Here is a 14,308-nt window from a genome sequence, read left to right on the forward strand (position 1 = left end):
CAGAAATTGCTTCTGTAGTGCTTTCTTCTGTGAATGAGGCCATGAATATCAGTATGTCATCACTAACCTTTCCTCCCCACCTGCAAATGCAGCTAGTTCTATCGGGGCAGCTCTACCGCGCTCCCATGGAAGATTCAAACCTTTGGAAGTAGATGTACTTGACAGTCTCTCCTATGTCATGGCCTTCAATTGCTCCCAAGTCTCTAAAAGCCCACTAAAGGTGAGTCTCTCAAAGTACACTCTGGGCTGTTATCCTGCAACCCCCTCCCGCCCAACAGCAGATACAGGAGAAGCCTGGGGTGACAGTGTAAAACAATACACCTCCAGTATTTGTTTTCAGAGTTGTCTTCAGAGTCACAACTGTACATCACTTTTAATACAGGGCTGCAGAGATTAGAGATTCATTGTGTAGCCTTGACTTACGTAAACCCCCAAACCAGGCCCTGAATCAAATCAGGCCCCTGGGCCTTTAACATGTCAGCGCTGAGATTGAGATAGAGCTGGCCTCAGGTGGTTTCAGATTGTGAGGAGAAGATACAGCTGTATCTTAAAAGTACAGTTAAAAAGTGCAGTTTAGAGACAGTGGTTTTGGGAGGTCATCCCTAACCAGGAATTCCATTGCTGTTTGAATATCACCCAGTCAATCACTGTCCCATTGCTAGTGAACAGAGTGCCAAGACACTGCTATAAATTGAAAATGTAAGGCAGGGAAAAGCTTACATTTCATAGGCAACTCACGGTTTGATAAATGTCAGGACAGTCATTGAATAAATTTCCTGAAAGTTGCAATGACATAAGAGTAGATTTTAAAAGCAACGTTGTATTTCTGACAAGGGGTTGTTCCACCCTTTACAGCCTCACAGACATAGATAGATAGTTTTAGGAACTCTGGTAAATTCTATTTAGTGCACAGCCTCAGACTATTACTTTGATTTAGAGAGCATATTATTTCAGCAAAGCAATGGTTCATAAAGACAGTACATATTTTTGAATATTAAAACCTGATCTGAACACAAACCAGAAGACCAAAAGGAAGCGAAAAGAGGGGGAGAAAGAAAGAAGATGAAGGTGAAAGGGAGGTGGGAGGCTGACTCCCAGAAGCACTGGATATATCTCCAGCAGATGTGGAGCAGTGCATGCCTGCACTCCTTCTCATCACTGCCTCAATACTCGCCTCTTTTTTTCCTTTCTTCTGTGTTTAATGTTCTTTGTTTCTTGCTTTCTTTCTTTCTTTCTCATCTCTCTTTTGTCTCTTAACCTTTTTGGTGTCTTTTAATCTCACATCTAGAATACTCATACTTTCTGTCTCTCCCTCTGAATAGATTAATTTCTCACTGGCTGGTGGTAGGTACAAAGGAACAAACCTTGTATGCCATTTTAAACAGTAACTTTGTTGTATTTTCACTTTTATTTAGAACAGAAGGCACCACAAAACAGCTGACACACAGTATTTCTACCAGAAATCATTCTTTTATCTGCATTATACCTGTCAATACAGTCAAAGCTGGAGACAGCAGCGTGGCTTGACAGTAACAATTTCACCAGACTGGAACATCTCTCTCTCTCTCTCTCTCTCTCTCTCTCTCTCTCTCTCTCTCTCTCTCTCTCTCTCTCTCTCTCTCTCTCTCTCTCTCTGTGTGTGTGTGTTGTGTCAGACATCCTGCTGAAGGAAGAGCTTGCAAAGTTAGTGTGTGTGCGCGCGCACAGGCATTTTTGGGTGTCTACTTATAGGTCTGTGTTTTGTTTGGTGGTCAGGCTTACATCAAAGCTTTTGGTCAGTCCACATGTCCCATGTCCCTGCTGTCATCCTGAGGGTGACTGGGAGCCTGTTAGAGCAGTGTTAATGGAATGATGGATGCAACGCCTCATTCAGCCAGAGATGAAAGGTGGAGTAGCACCACTCTAAACGGGCTGAACCCTTTGCTCCCATAGGACCGACTCAGGCTCAACATTTTGTGATCATGACATTTCTGAATTGTTGGAGCACTTGGCCTTGGCATCAAACACATTTTATTCATCCCATGTGGCTCTGTTGATTCCATTTAACAAATTCTTAAAGCGTGATCATTATACATCGAGCATAGGACTTGGGTAGGGGCGTAAGAGAAAAACTAACTCCTTACACCATAGACATACTGAAAACATTAAGATATAATGAGCCACAATCAACTTTTATATTCTATTTTACATTTGATTAGTCGCTTCTGGTCTTTGTTGGGATGCAATGCAAAGCACTGCATTGCTGTGGGATCTGTTCGCCCAATTCTCAAAGCATAATATTTATTCAAGGAAGAAGGGGGAGCTTATTGGTAATCGAAATCAAGCTACCAGCGTGTAGTCACTCAAGTGTTTGAATATATATACTCGCATGCCATGGTGCTTTCACATATATATGCCTTATTGTCATGTTTTGTTGTATGTGATTGACTGCAGTTGATTATAAGTTGAGAAAAGCCTTGCCTTCAGTGTTTCCCCACTAGTCATGTATGTGTGATATCTGTGTTGTCTCATTTCTTAGAGGATGTGACAGGCTCTGGAAATTGCCAGCACTTTCCTTATGGATCCTTTGATTCATCCCAGAAGCCATTTCCCCCATGTCTTACATTTTCCCTTTTTTAGAGCTCAGAAAGGCCCATATCTCAGGTCACTTCTGATACAACATATTTGGTCTAATCGGCAGCTAAATTCTATACTAACGGCCAATCATACATGTCTCCATGCAAGTCTAGAGCACTTTTGTCTTGGCCTCTTTCTATACACAGTTGTCGCCTGAAATATTTTTTAGAACAAACCTCAAAGCACATTGAGGAATGTTAATTTTCACTTTACTGAACTAACGGTAGTGTAAATAAATTAATGCATAGTCTGGCATTTTAATGGCAACTTTGACTCATTTTAATCTTCTCTTTATCTCTGTCACTCTTTCATGCAAAGTTAATTCACCAAGGAGATAAGTTCCTTTAAATATGGCCAGTGACATCTGTTTTCTGTCTAATTGTTTACCAGTGAATTAAAACGAAATTCCAATTTACTTAGAAAATGAAGAGATTGGGTTGGGTGGTTAGGGGTGGCGGTTGGAGGGAGTCCCTATACACTTGTAGAACTTCTGCAGATCCAGACTAATGTGTTTTCATTTAACAGAGTTGAGGTTGGAACATTCTAATAAATTAAAAACAATTAAAGGCGTGGGTAATTTCATATCTTGCCTTTAACCCTTTGTATTACAACGTGACAGTCCCAGATGATTTCTCCTAATTGAGCAGTTGTTCCAGATGGACCCAACAATGATAAAATTTTTGGCAGTGGCAGAGTACTACAACGGCCAAGTATTCTCCCCTTTTTCTTTTTCATTTTCTCTCCTTTTACAAGTACCAAACATGATTAATGCGTGTGCTCTGTTATGACACAATGAATAATGAAAAATCAATGCCATTAGTAAATGACATGACAAAACAAAGAGAGAGATGGAGCAAAAATAGAAGAAAGCAAGACAGCTATAGGAGGAGGCAGACTTGTGGAGATCAGGGGGTGAGGTAGTTGCTTTTAAGTCAAAGCAGGCAGAAATCCAGGTTGGCAGGCTGGATCAGAAGGGCACAGGTTAGTCTTCCACATGGGTCCAGCTGGGAGCCAGGGACATGTCATCCTTCACTAGCACACGCTGGGACTGATGCCTGTATTCTTTGACTGGTATTAGATCTATAAATTATTTGTGAATTTAATCAGAGTAGAGCAGTGCCTTAAGAATCACTAGGACCAGACATCCTTAGCCATATCATTCAGAATGACCTGAGTGCAAATTATCAGTGCTACTCAAGAGACAGCTTGATCATTTTGATCCCGGACAGTGGCTGGCTGACTATACTCCTTGGCTTGGTCTTGGGCCTGTCACTCCTGATGGATGGGAAAGACTAAGGGGGGCTTGGACAGGCTAGAGGGCGTGTGAGGAGCTGGGGTTTATGTTGAACCTCAGGGCGAGCGGCAGCCTGCAGGTGTTCCCTCCACCCTCCACCACCCAGACTTGCACCAGAGGAGGAGGGACCAACGGGTCGGGTGGGCTTTATGATCATAGAGAAGACAAAAAGAGAGAGAGAGTGAAGGATAGCATGTGTTTTCCCCAGGCACGCCAGCAGCTGCGAGACAATGATTTATGCTTTTCTCAGAACTCTGGGATCTCAAAATGTTACATTTAATCAAGCACACTGAGAGCAGAGCAAATGTTAAAGATGTTCCCTATAAAGCCCTCCAGTTTTGATCTCTTTACCATACCATGGGAGCTGTGGGAATAGGGGAACAAAGTGATCTTTAATCTTAATTTAAATATATTGGAGGGAATTATGAAAGCTACATGGAATTAATCCTTGGAGAATTCCCCGGGCGCGGTAATACTAAACATATTTAGTTGCCTAATAGATATTAAAGCTGTTTTCTCCTCAATTACTGTTTTCATATTAGACCAATGGGAAGAATGTTTCAGAGTTTATACAGAATTAAGTCCAGTCTTCAGCACTGAACTACGCTGTTTACACTGTAACATAGTAAATATATAGACATAAAATAATATATCTATTTATCTGTCTATCTATATATAGAATTATGTATATAGAATTAAATATATATAACTCTATATATCTATATTTAAGCATCTTTACTTGTCTATATGGTGACACATCCATACAGTCCTATATATGTGTGTGGGTGTGAGTGTGTGTCCACAAGAGACCTGGCCACAGCAGTCAGCAACAGGTGGGATCTTACAGTACTCCGGGCGTGTAGACCCAAAGACTAATGAGAGCAGGTGGGAGTGAAGCACCACCTGACTTTGATCTGACCATTTCACACAAACACACACGCATGCATGCACTACAGTCACTGAGTAGTGCATGCTCATACGCAAGCATGCATACACATAGAAACACTTGCCACACATGCTCTCTTTGCCTCCGCTCTGAAACCGTAGCCTTTGAATGGGTTGCACTGACACCATAGATGGGGTGTGAATTTTGGGATCTCCCTTGGTATCCTTCTCCATTACAATCTTTCAAAGGCCTGCCGTACTTTCATATGTCCATCTATCATGCTCTTTTTCCCTCCTTTGCATGTGTTCACTCACTCCATTAAGTGTTAAATCAACAGTCTGGCTTTGTCTCAGGCAGCAGCTTGATGGCTTTAAGCTGCTGGCCTGAGCTTTCTCTGGCTGATAGACCTACAGTAGACAAAATGGTACTAAAATACATTTATTGTACGTCCTTGTGAGAAAACACCAGAGGCAATTTCTTTAAGTAATCTTGTAAGTGATGTGACCAGCTTTGTAGCTGTTGGGACTTGATCAAAACTTCATCTGAAATTATTTTGAGCACCTAAGAGACAAATGCCTACTTAAGAGGGTGTCTTAAAGTATATCTATATTCAGCAAAAGACTCATCCCCCCAAAATGCACCACAGAGCGCCACAGGAAGTCATTCCTGCCTGTGGCCATCAAACTCTTTAACTCCTCCCTCTAAGTGTTAGTCTCTATGACCCTAAGTCACTAAACTGGACATTGGATCATTAACATCACTACAATATTTGAAATATTGTGCAATATTCTCTGTTTAATACTCCTGTGCGGTATACTCTGTTTTCAGTTTAAAATTCCCTATTTATTGATATTTATTCATACTTCTATTACTACTGTGCAATATCCACCGTCTCATAATCATCTTAATAAGCTACACTTGACAGTACTCATTATTGCACTATTACTTATTACTTATATTATTATGTTGTATTATACCGTACTATACTTATCAACCTCTAAATCCACTTTGGTACTTACACTTATTTTAGCTTTTATACTTATATCCACTTTGTACTTAATTTATCTTACCTGTATTATAGTGTATTATATTCTGATTTGCTTAGTACTTCTATTCCTTCTATTCTCAAGTGTCCATTGACGTGATAGTGAGCAGCTGTAACGAAAGAGTTTCCCCTCGGGGATCAATAAAGTATTTCTGATTCTGATTCTGAATATATATATTCCAAAAGTACAAATACTCCAGGTTTTGCAGCATGCAGATTAAAATGGTTCCACACGTAATTTTAGATTTAATTCCAGTGCATGAAACTAGACCATAAGAGGTTGTTCCATTTATTTATTTGTTTAAGATCCTTGTAACTTCCTCAACAATCTGTTTAATCTTCAAGGCAGCCACTCTCATCATGTCTCGTCAGTCAGTGTGTGTGAAGCAGAGCAGGTAATGTGGAGATTAGACCCGAGGGAACCCACTCAGAGCTGGCTATTGAGGTCAATCATGGCCCATTACTGGAGCTGTTCATCTGTGAAGTGTTGGGCTACTTAGGCCACTCTCACAGTGCTTAAATCCTGACTGGAGTGTGAGGCTGAGGGGCAGGGGGCAGAGATTGGGTACACGGGGATAAGGGCTGAGGCTATAGATGGGGTCGGATTGGAGTGTGACTGGGGTAAAGCTGCTGTTCAGGCTACCCGCAACTCTTACATGATATCACAGCTCCCATGCGGCCATTTGGCATTAGACATGTTACATCACTCCTGAGAATTATTCAGTTTATATCAGTTGCAGATTCAAAATGGACAGAGGTTCGGGTTCGTGCTTAGACTGGAGAATAGATGAGAGCAAATGACACTTTAATGATCCCTGTGGGGAAGTTGGCCATAGCAACAGTAAAGTAACAGAATACACCAAACAGAAAATGGAATATAAATAGCAATTGGGAAGTCAGGGAGTGTCAAGCATAATACAGCCAACATTACACGAGCAACAACAGAACAAGTTATGTAAACATTAATCAATGAAAAAAATATAATAATTTATAGCATATTAACAGGTGGTGGTAATAAAGCAGGGACATTTAGTAGTGCTTCATCTAGGACAGGGCTGAAACTGCAGAAACCCAGGACTAACTGCAGGTTAGGAGGAACACAGTGGTGAACTTACAGGCTTTTCTGGTGTGAGCTTACAGTGTGTAAGGCATCATGGTGGTGTGTAAGTGAGTCAGATAGAGATGAAGATTTAGCCTTTGAGGTCACTGCTGTTTCACTTCTAAAAGTTGTCATCTATGTAGGCCAGGGTCAGAGGGAAAGAGAGAAGTAATTAGCCTTTTTCACTTTGTGAAAGTGGAGACGATATTAGCTCATCAGTTTAATTAAGATGATCTTTATAAAGACCTAATAACTTCCTTTAATGGCTGTAAGAGGGCCTCTTTTATCACATTTGGCGTGAACTTCATTACCAGCACAAATGCAATACATTTTAAAATGCCATGTATGTGTCGAATTTTGTCCATCCAGTTTTGGTTTTTTTTAGATAGTTTTTTGGGCATTTCTGCCTTTATTGTATAGTGACAGCTGCAGAGAGAGAGAGAGACAGGAAAGGCGGGAAAGAGCAAAGGGATGACATGCTGCAAAGGGCCCCAGGTTGGAACCAAACCCGAGCCGCTGCAGTAAGGACTCAGCCTTATGGTACGAGCTCTACCAGGTCAGCTACTGGGGGAGCCCCTTCCATTCAGTTTTTTTTCTATCCAATTTTGAAATCATTTTAAGAAATCTGTTTTCATGGGTCAAAAGGGCCATCTTAGCACAGATTGAAGACCTTTTATGTGTTTTGCCACTAGCCAATAGCTTTGATGTTTGATATGCAACAGACGAGCGAGTAACATCTCATTTTAATGTTGAGTTTTTATGTTCTATTCAAACTGAGACAACACCTGAAGTAATTTTATTTTTACAGCTTTCCCTGCTCATTTTCCTGTTTGTGGAGGTGGGGGATGCTTGCCCTTGGTTAATCAGCAGCTGCAAAATAGTGATCTAGCTTGTTAGCTACTGGGCGTAATATAATTCCCAGGGCACCCTGATTAATTTCCCACTAAGGTGCAATTCATTTTTAATGTTTGTCAGTGGGACATTCAGTGAAGAGCCTAACACACACACACACACACACACACACACACACACACACACACACACACACACACACACACACACATCCCAGTTCTATACACTCCCATCATTTCAAATTCCCATGTGACAATGAGTAATTACAAGTTAAGCTCTTTAGAGAGAGAGAGAGAAAGAGCACAAACTCCCCAAACTCAAAGTAGTTTGCCAGCGGTATCATTTAAGATTCTTCGTTCATCATTAGTAAGTAAAGAAGAAGAGAGGGAAAGGTAATTAGTGTCGTTTTTAATAGTGGGAGAGGGCATGCTGACTGTTTGCTAAAGTGGACAGCGGTAATCCCTGGTTCACTGTGTAGTATACAAGCTGTTTACACTTTATCCATTTCTGGGCTGAGTAGCAGGGGTGGAAGAGGTCAATTTAGTTAACCTTATTTAATTGAATGTTGTCACTGGATCAAAGGTCGGCACATTCCACACAGTCGGATCAAACATCCCACAGCACAATCAAAACAATTGGCTTCCTCAGATCACCTAATCAGGGGCTTGGGGTTTTATTCTCACAAATTAGAGGGGATAATGTCCAGACTGACTAGGGTGGGCCAGAAGACTGTCTCATGCACATTTGAATTTGTTTGAATTTAAATTGATAAAGTAATCGCATAGGTTTTCATTGGCTTGAAATAACACTATTTGATGAAAAATTAATTAGAAACCTCTTTTACGCTTTATGTCACTGATGATGTTTTTAATACCTTCTCTTTTGATGTTTCGCGATAAACTGTACAGATGTGCTAATGTGACAGACTTTTCGTTGTTTAGCAGTTGCCCTGGGATAGAGAATTTCCCTTTCTAATGCCTTCGCATCTTTGCTGACAGCGACAAACATTAATTTGTGGTGGCTCCCTGTTCATCACACCACTTAATTTATCAGTGTCACTGTCTGTCTGTGAGCCATGCTTCTGTCTTTCATCTCTCATTATTGCTGTTCCAACTATGAGTGAGATCAACCACCACCTCCTCACATTATTAGAGGTTGGTTACTGATTCATACTCTGCCAGTCCTAAAGTCACATATAGGCTAACCAGAGTTCAGACAGATGCCGAATCGGCCTAGGAAAGCAGTATTGAAGCAAGCTGGCGGGAGTTCTGTGCTGGTCGCCGCTTGAGTGCCCATCAGAAAACACACGGTGGGCGTGGGAAGGGGATGAGAGCCCATTAGCTTCTTCACAGCTCAGCTGCCGCAGCGCACCTCCTCCCTCGTACCATGCCCTTCCCTCATCTCTTCTCCCATTCCCCCTGCACTCCTCCACCTCCACTCCCCTTCTGTTCTGTGCTCCACACACATTTTCCCAGGCTGCACTGTTGCCCAAATCAGTCTGTGTGCACACAGTGGGCAAAGCTTTACCACACAGAACTGCAGCAGCACTAGCTCTTCAAAAGAAAAAAAGGGGAAATATTAAAAGTTATTGGTCTTAAGTACAGTCCAACATAAAGCAGCAGTGGTGAGGCTGAAAAGATGAAAAAGGGGTTGCGGGGAAAGATGAGTTGAAATACGATGTAGGGGTGAGAAGGGGTACAAGCTTATTCTTGGAAATTTCTTTTGATGTTGATGTGGGGATTATTACTGGAGCACTGTGTTAAGACGTAATTAATTAAGCTAATGGTGGTTACGGGGTTGTGGTGTAGGTTTGGGCGGGATGGCGGTGGCGGTGAGAGAGATTTCTCACAATTCTCACAGAATAAAAAAGGCAAAGTAATTAACAGAATCAGCCGGTAGAAACCAGACCCAAGGGGGGAGGGGTTTCAGTGAGGCTCAGTCAAGAATGGAATGTGACACAACCCACACTAATGTTGAATTCTCCCATATAACTGGCTTATTCTTACACACACTCATTCACACACAAAGAAGACTCTCAATAGTACCAATTACAAGGTCTTTGGTTCTTTTTCAGGGTTGGCTCGTGTTCAGAAACACTGTTGGGGCCAGCAAAGAGCACAGTTTAGCATCATCTTTTTCTTAGAGGGAAATCTGTCTTCTTAGAAAGACAAAAAGGAAATCATACAAGCTTTTGTTTGCTGCATACCCTGGCCCTCTGTTGTTCAAACTGTATTTCTTTCTATGATCCAAAACCACTGTGATTTGTCCCAGTGACAGGCCGACTAAAGAATGGCTTCTCAGAGTCTTCAGTCTATCGTCACGTATTTATCCCCTAAATATGGAAGCCGTTCCTCCTGCTTAGAGTTCTGTAATTCTTCTTCTTCTTCTTCTTCTTCTTCTTCTTCTTCTTCTTCTTCTTCTTCTTATTTTGTATGCAGAGCTCTCATTTGTCTTGAGAGCCCCCCTCAGACCACACAGGAACATCTTTGGCATCATTTCCCATAAAAGAACCAAGAGTCATGCTGAGATGACTAAGTATATGCAGGTTTAACCAGCTCGCTAAAGTAGGATGATTGGCAGCAGAAATGAAACAGATTTAAAGCTGCGATCTGTAACTTTTTGCACATTCAGACTACAACAAAGATGACACAAGCACGTGTTGGTGCTTGTATTTCAACATGTGTTTCTTAAAAAAAACATCATCGACTGACCAGCTAACGTGTAAAGAACATATTTGTCCAAGTTAGACAAGATGAAGATGAAGTTAGTCATCACAATGTGGAGAGCATCTTCAGCTCTCTATTAATGCACACATCAATAAAATGATTATAACTTCAAAATCACAGGTTTCAGGTTTGAATCACAATAGAGGGGTTTATAGCCTGTTGTCTTCTAGCTACACTTCTCTTTTTAAAAATTAAACTCATGCTTATGTCACTTTCATGTCACCCTTAGCTCTAGGATTAGACTGTGTGATTGATGTTTATAGAGCACAGTGTGGATGAGGTGAGACTTTCATAAAATGCCTGTTAATGCTTTATTTTAGTCTGCTGAGGACAGGGTCATATGCTTTCAGAATTCCAGTCAAACGTGGAAAAGCCTTTTATTTAAATCCATTATACACACACACACACACACACACACACACACTCATACATGCACATATACTCACACAGAGTCTGAGGATGATATAGCTCTTTTTGAAAATAATGCCAATACATTGTCACATCCAAGTGTTTCCCAAAAACCTAAGTCAAAATATATTTGTGGGATTTATAGGAAGACGTAAAGTAGGAAATCTTAGTGTATTTTAAAATGTCCAAGTCTGAATCATGAATCATTTCATATATTTCTTAAATTTTGTATGTATTTGACTTTCACTTTGCCCTTACTTACATTTCTTGATGAATGTCACATACTAACGTCTCTATATTTGTCAAGCAAGATGTTATGGTTCACTTTTGATCTTCTTTTAATTTCCCACAATGTAATTTAAAAAAATGTCTGCTTTTAGTTTGTAGGTCCTCATTTTTACGTGACATTTGTTCTTTTTTTCCTTTCCTTTTTGAATAGGCCAGTAGTTCTAGTCCAGTATTCCACAAGAGAAGCAAACCTGAAGTTTGTAAAATGACTTCTGCTGCAGGCATCTACAAAGTAATAGATAGCATATTGAGAATTATACAGGAAATTATCAAAAACACAATGTCTTTATTAACAGATTTCCAGTAGATATGCAAGTGTGTTGCTAGCTGTTCTCATATATGGATATAGAGAAATATGTCCAGGCATGCAAATTAATCCTGTAAACCATTTTCACATTTAAATTTACAGATGTAACCATCTATAAACAGAGGTTTATGTAAAGCATCCAGACATGCATCAGACATGATAGGTTTCACATTGTCAATCTTAGACATGGAAGTCACACATCCATAAACTAGTCTCACAATAATCCTATTGAGAACTGAATCCTATTGAGATGCTGTGGCTTGACCTTAAAAAGGCAGTTCATGCTCGAAAACCCTCCAATGTGGCTGAATTACAACGATTCTGCAAAGATGAGTGGGCCAAAATTCCTCCACAGCGCTGTAAAAGACTCATGGCAAGTTATCGCAAACGCTTGATTGCAGTTGTTGCTGCTAAGGGTGGCCCAACCAGTTATTAGGTTTTAGGGGACAATCACTTTTTCACACAGGGCCATGTAGGTTTGGATTTTGTTTTCCCTTAATAATAACAACCTTCATTTATCAACTGCATTGTGTGTTTACTTGTGTTATCTTTGACTAATATTTCAATTTGTTTGATGATCTGAAACATTTAAGTGTGACAAACATGCAAAAAAAAAAGAAATCAGGAAGGGGGCAAACACTTTTTCACACCACTGTATATCAATTGATAGATGTATTGATTTTAATGTTTACTTCCACACTATGCTAACCTTGGTGTCACAGTGTGATTGAGGTGGTTTAGCTCACCTCTGATCAATAATGCTAGAGGGAATGGGTAGCCTGGTTTATGTCAACCTACCCACTCTGCTGTCCACTGCTGACCTGGGACAGCAGGAGTCAGCCCTCTAATTTGAATTCGTTCAAGAAACAATACTTCCACTACAATAGAACCACTACTCCTCCTGTTGTTGTTTTTTCTGGTTTTCTGCACAGTGGTTATGTTTAGAATTTTGTATTAATATTCCTTCGTGGATTTTGTGTGCATTCTTAAGGCAGAAACGTTTTTTGTAAACAACAAAAAACCATGTTGTAAATATTAACGGGAAAACATTTTTGAATAAATGATGAGACTTTTTAGATTCTAAATTCAACATCCAAAATCACTCGGATAACACATAGAAGTAGCATTTATATTTTCCAAGCTTTGGGGGGGAAATTGTTTTATATTGTCTGGACGAGTAAATACAGAGACATTGATTGTATTTTTCTGTTTTTTGCTTTGTTCTCTCTCTCTCTGTCTCACACTCACACACACATTAGACAGACATAAGATCTTAGCAACAGCAGTCCAGACCTGTAAGTGGTGTTATTTGTCAGTGATTTAGTGTCTCCTTCTGCACTCAGAGTGCAGTATACAGACCAGGTCCAGATCCCTGTTATGGCCTGCCCCGCTCTGCAACCCCCCTCCTCCTCTTCATCACTCTCTCTGCTCTTTACTTGGGTCATCGCATCCCTTCACCCTCCCTATGTGACTCTCTCTTCTTCTTTCCTTTTACACCCTCTGCCCATATGCTCTTCTTCTCCCTCAAACCTTAAAACTGATCCTGGCCCTAGTCTCTTACCCCCCACCCTCTCACCCTACTTAACCTTCATTCATTCTCCTGCCAGGTTGGGCAGGAATGTTAATGGAGGCTGTCGATGGGAACAGATTTGGAAGGTGATTGGGAGTTCCATCCAGAGCAGGCTCTAGTGACAGAGGCTCTGGCCCAGAGAGAGTTATGGTGTATTGGGTGAGAAGAGCATCCTGCTCCCTTGGCCCCCTCAGCCTCTCCTGGTAACCTGAGGCTAAGAGTTTCTGACGGCCATGCAAGGCCTTGTGACTGGTCATCTTCAACTCAACTAAACTTTTATGGCCACTTGTCATTCTCTGACTCTGAGCACCCATTTTTTGTTCTCTGTGCCTCTTTTTCTCTTGTTTCTCTTTCTTCTCCCCCTCTCACATACATAGCTTAGAGATAGACCCAAACAAGTGCAATCATAACCTTATTTTCCTAACTTATGTGCTGATGACAGTCCATTTTACACAAAATGAAGCTTGCTAATTTTTAGCTTCTCCACCTCTGTTTACCTTTCTCTAACCTCGTGCCTTCACTCTAACCTGTGTTTCAAATGATCAGTCACTCTGGCCTTATCGGCAGAATCAGCATTCAGGGGTTACTGACGCCCTTTGCTTCTCTGGGATTTCTTTTATTTTCACAGGAAGAGAAATAATGTTACCCAAAAAAAGAGCTCTGCCCAAAACCAAAAGGTTGTCATTATGTCATGACTCATAAACACACTTTTTGACATCTAGATCTCTGTGAGATCAGAGAGAGAGAGCTGGAGGGAGAGGGACCGACCTGGCAACACACTCATTACCGAAATTAATAAGGAAAACATTTTACCATGAAATATGATCTGCTGTTTTGAAAGCTGTGGCTAATGTGTGTCATACCCACAGTGTGTATTAGCTTAATCAGCTTTCAGACTGCACAGACTGTCTGGACTGGGATGGAGGTTTGACACCCAGCCTAGGGGCTACATCCTTACTTCTGTGATGCAGAGTTTCACAGCCAAGGTGCAGACTTTGCTTCGGGGCCTCAGACCTCAGAGCCTCCTGTCAGCTCCGTGGTTGACAGCACCATTAAGGAAAGGCAATCAAAGCCTCTTACATAGGCCTCATACAGTATGAAGGTGTATGCACTTGCACCGAATGGTTTCATGTATGTGTCCAAATGGGTGCAAGTGTTTGGATATCATATTTGTCTGTGTGGATGTAGTTTAGACTGATGTGAAGTATGGGCTGAGC

The 14,308-nt window shown here is 41.0% G+C and overlaps 1 protein-coding gene across 17 annotated transcripts in view; it reads left to right on the top strand.

The window, feature by feature from the left end:
- LOC122881231 (vacuolar protein sorting-associated protein 13B-like) overlaps positions 1–14,308 on the top strand; it is a 332,781-nt gene that overhangs the window by 91,214 nt on the left and 227,259 nt on the right. The gene's annotated exons all lie outside the window — the stretch shown is intronic.

This window comes from Siniperca chuatsi, linkage group LG9 (assembly GCF_020085105.1).
Source record: "Siniperca chuatsi isolate FFG_IHB_CAS linkage group LG9, ASM2008510v1, whole genome shotgun sequence".
In the NCBI taxonomy this organism is placed as follows: Eukaryota; Metazoa; Chordata; class Actinopteri; order Centrarchiformes; family Sinipercidae; genus Siniperca; species Siniperca chuatsi.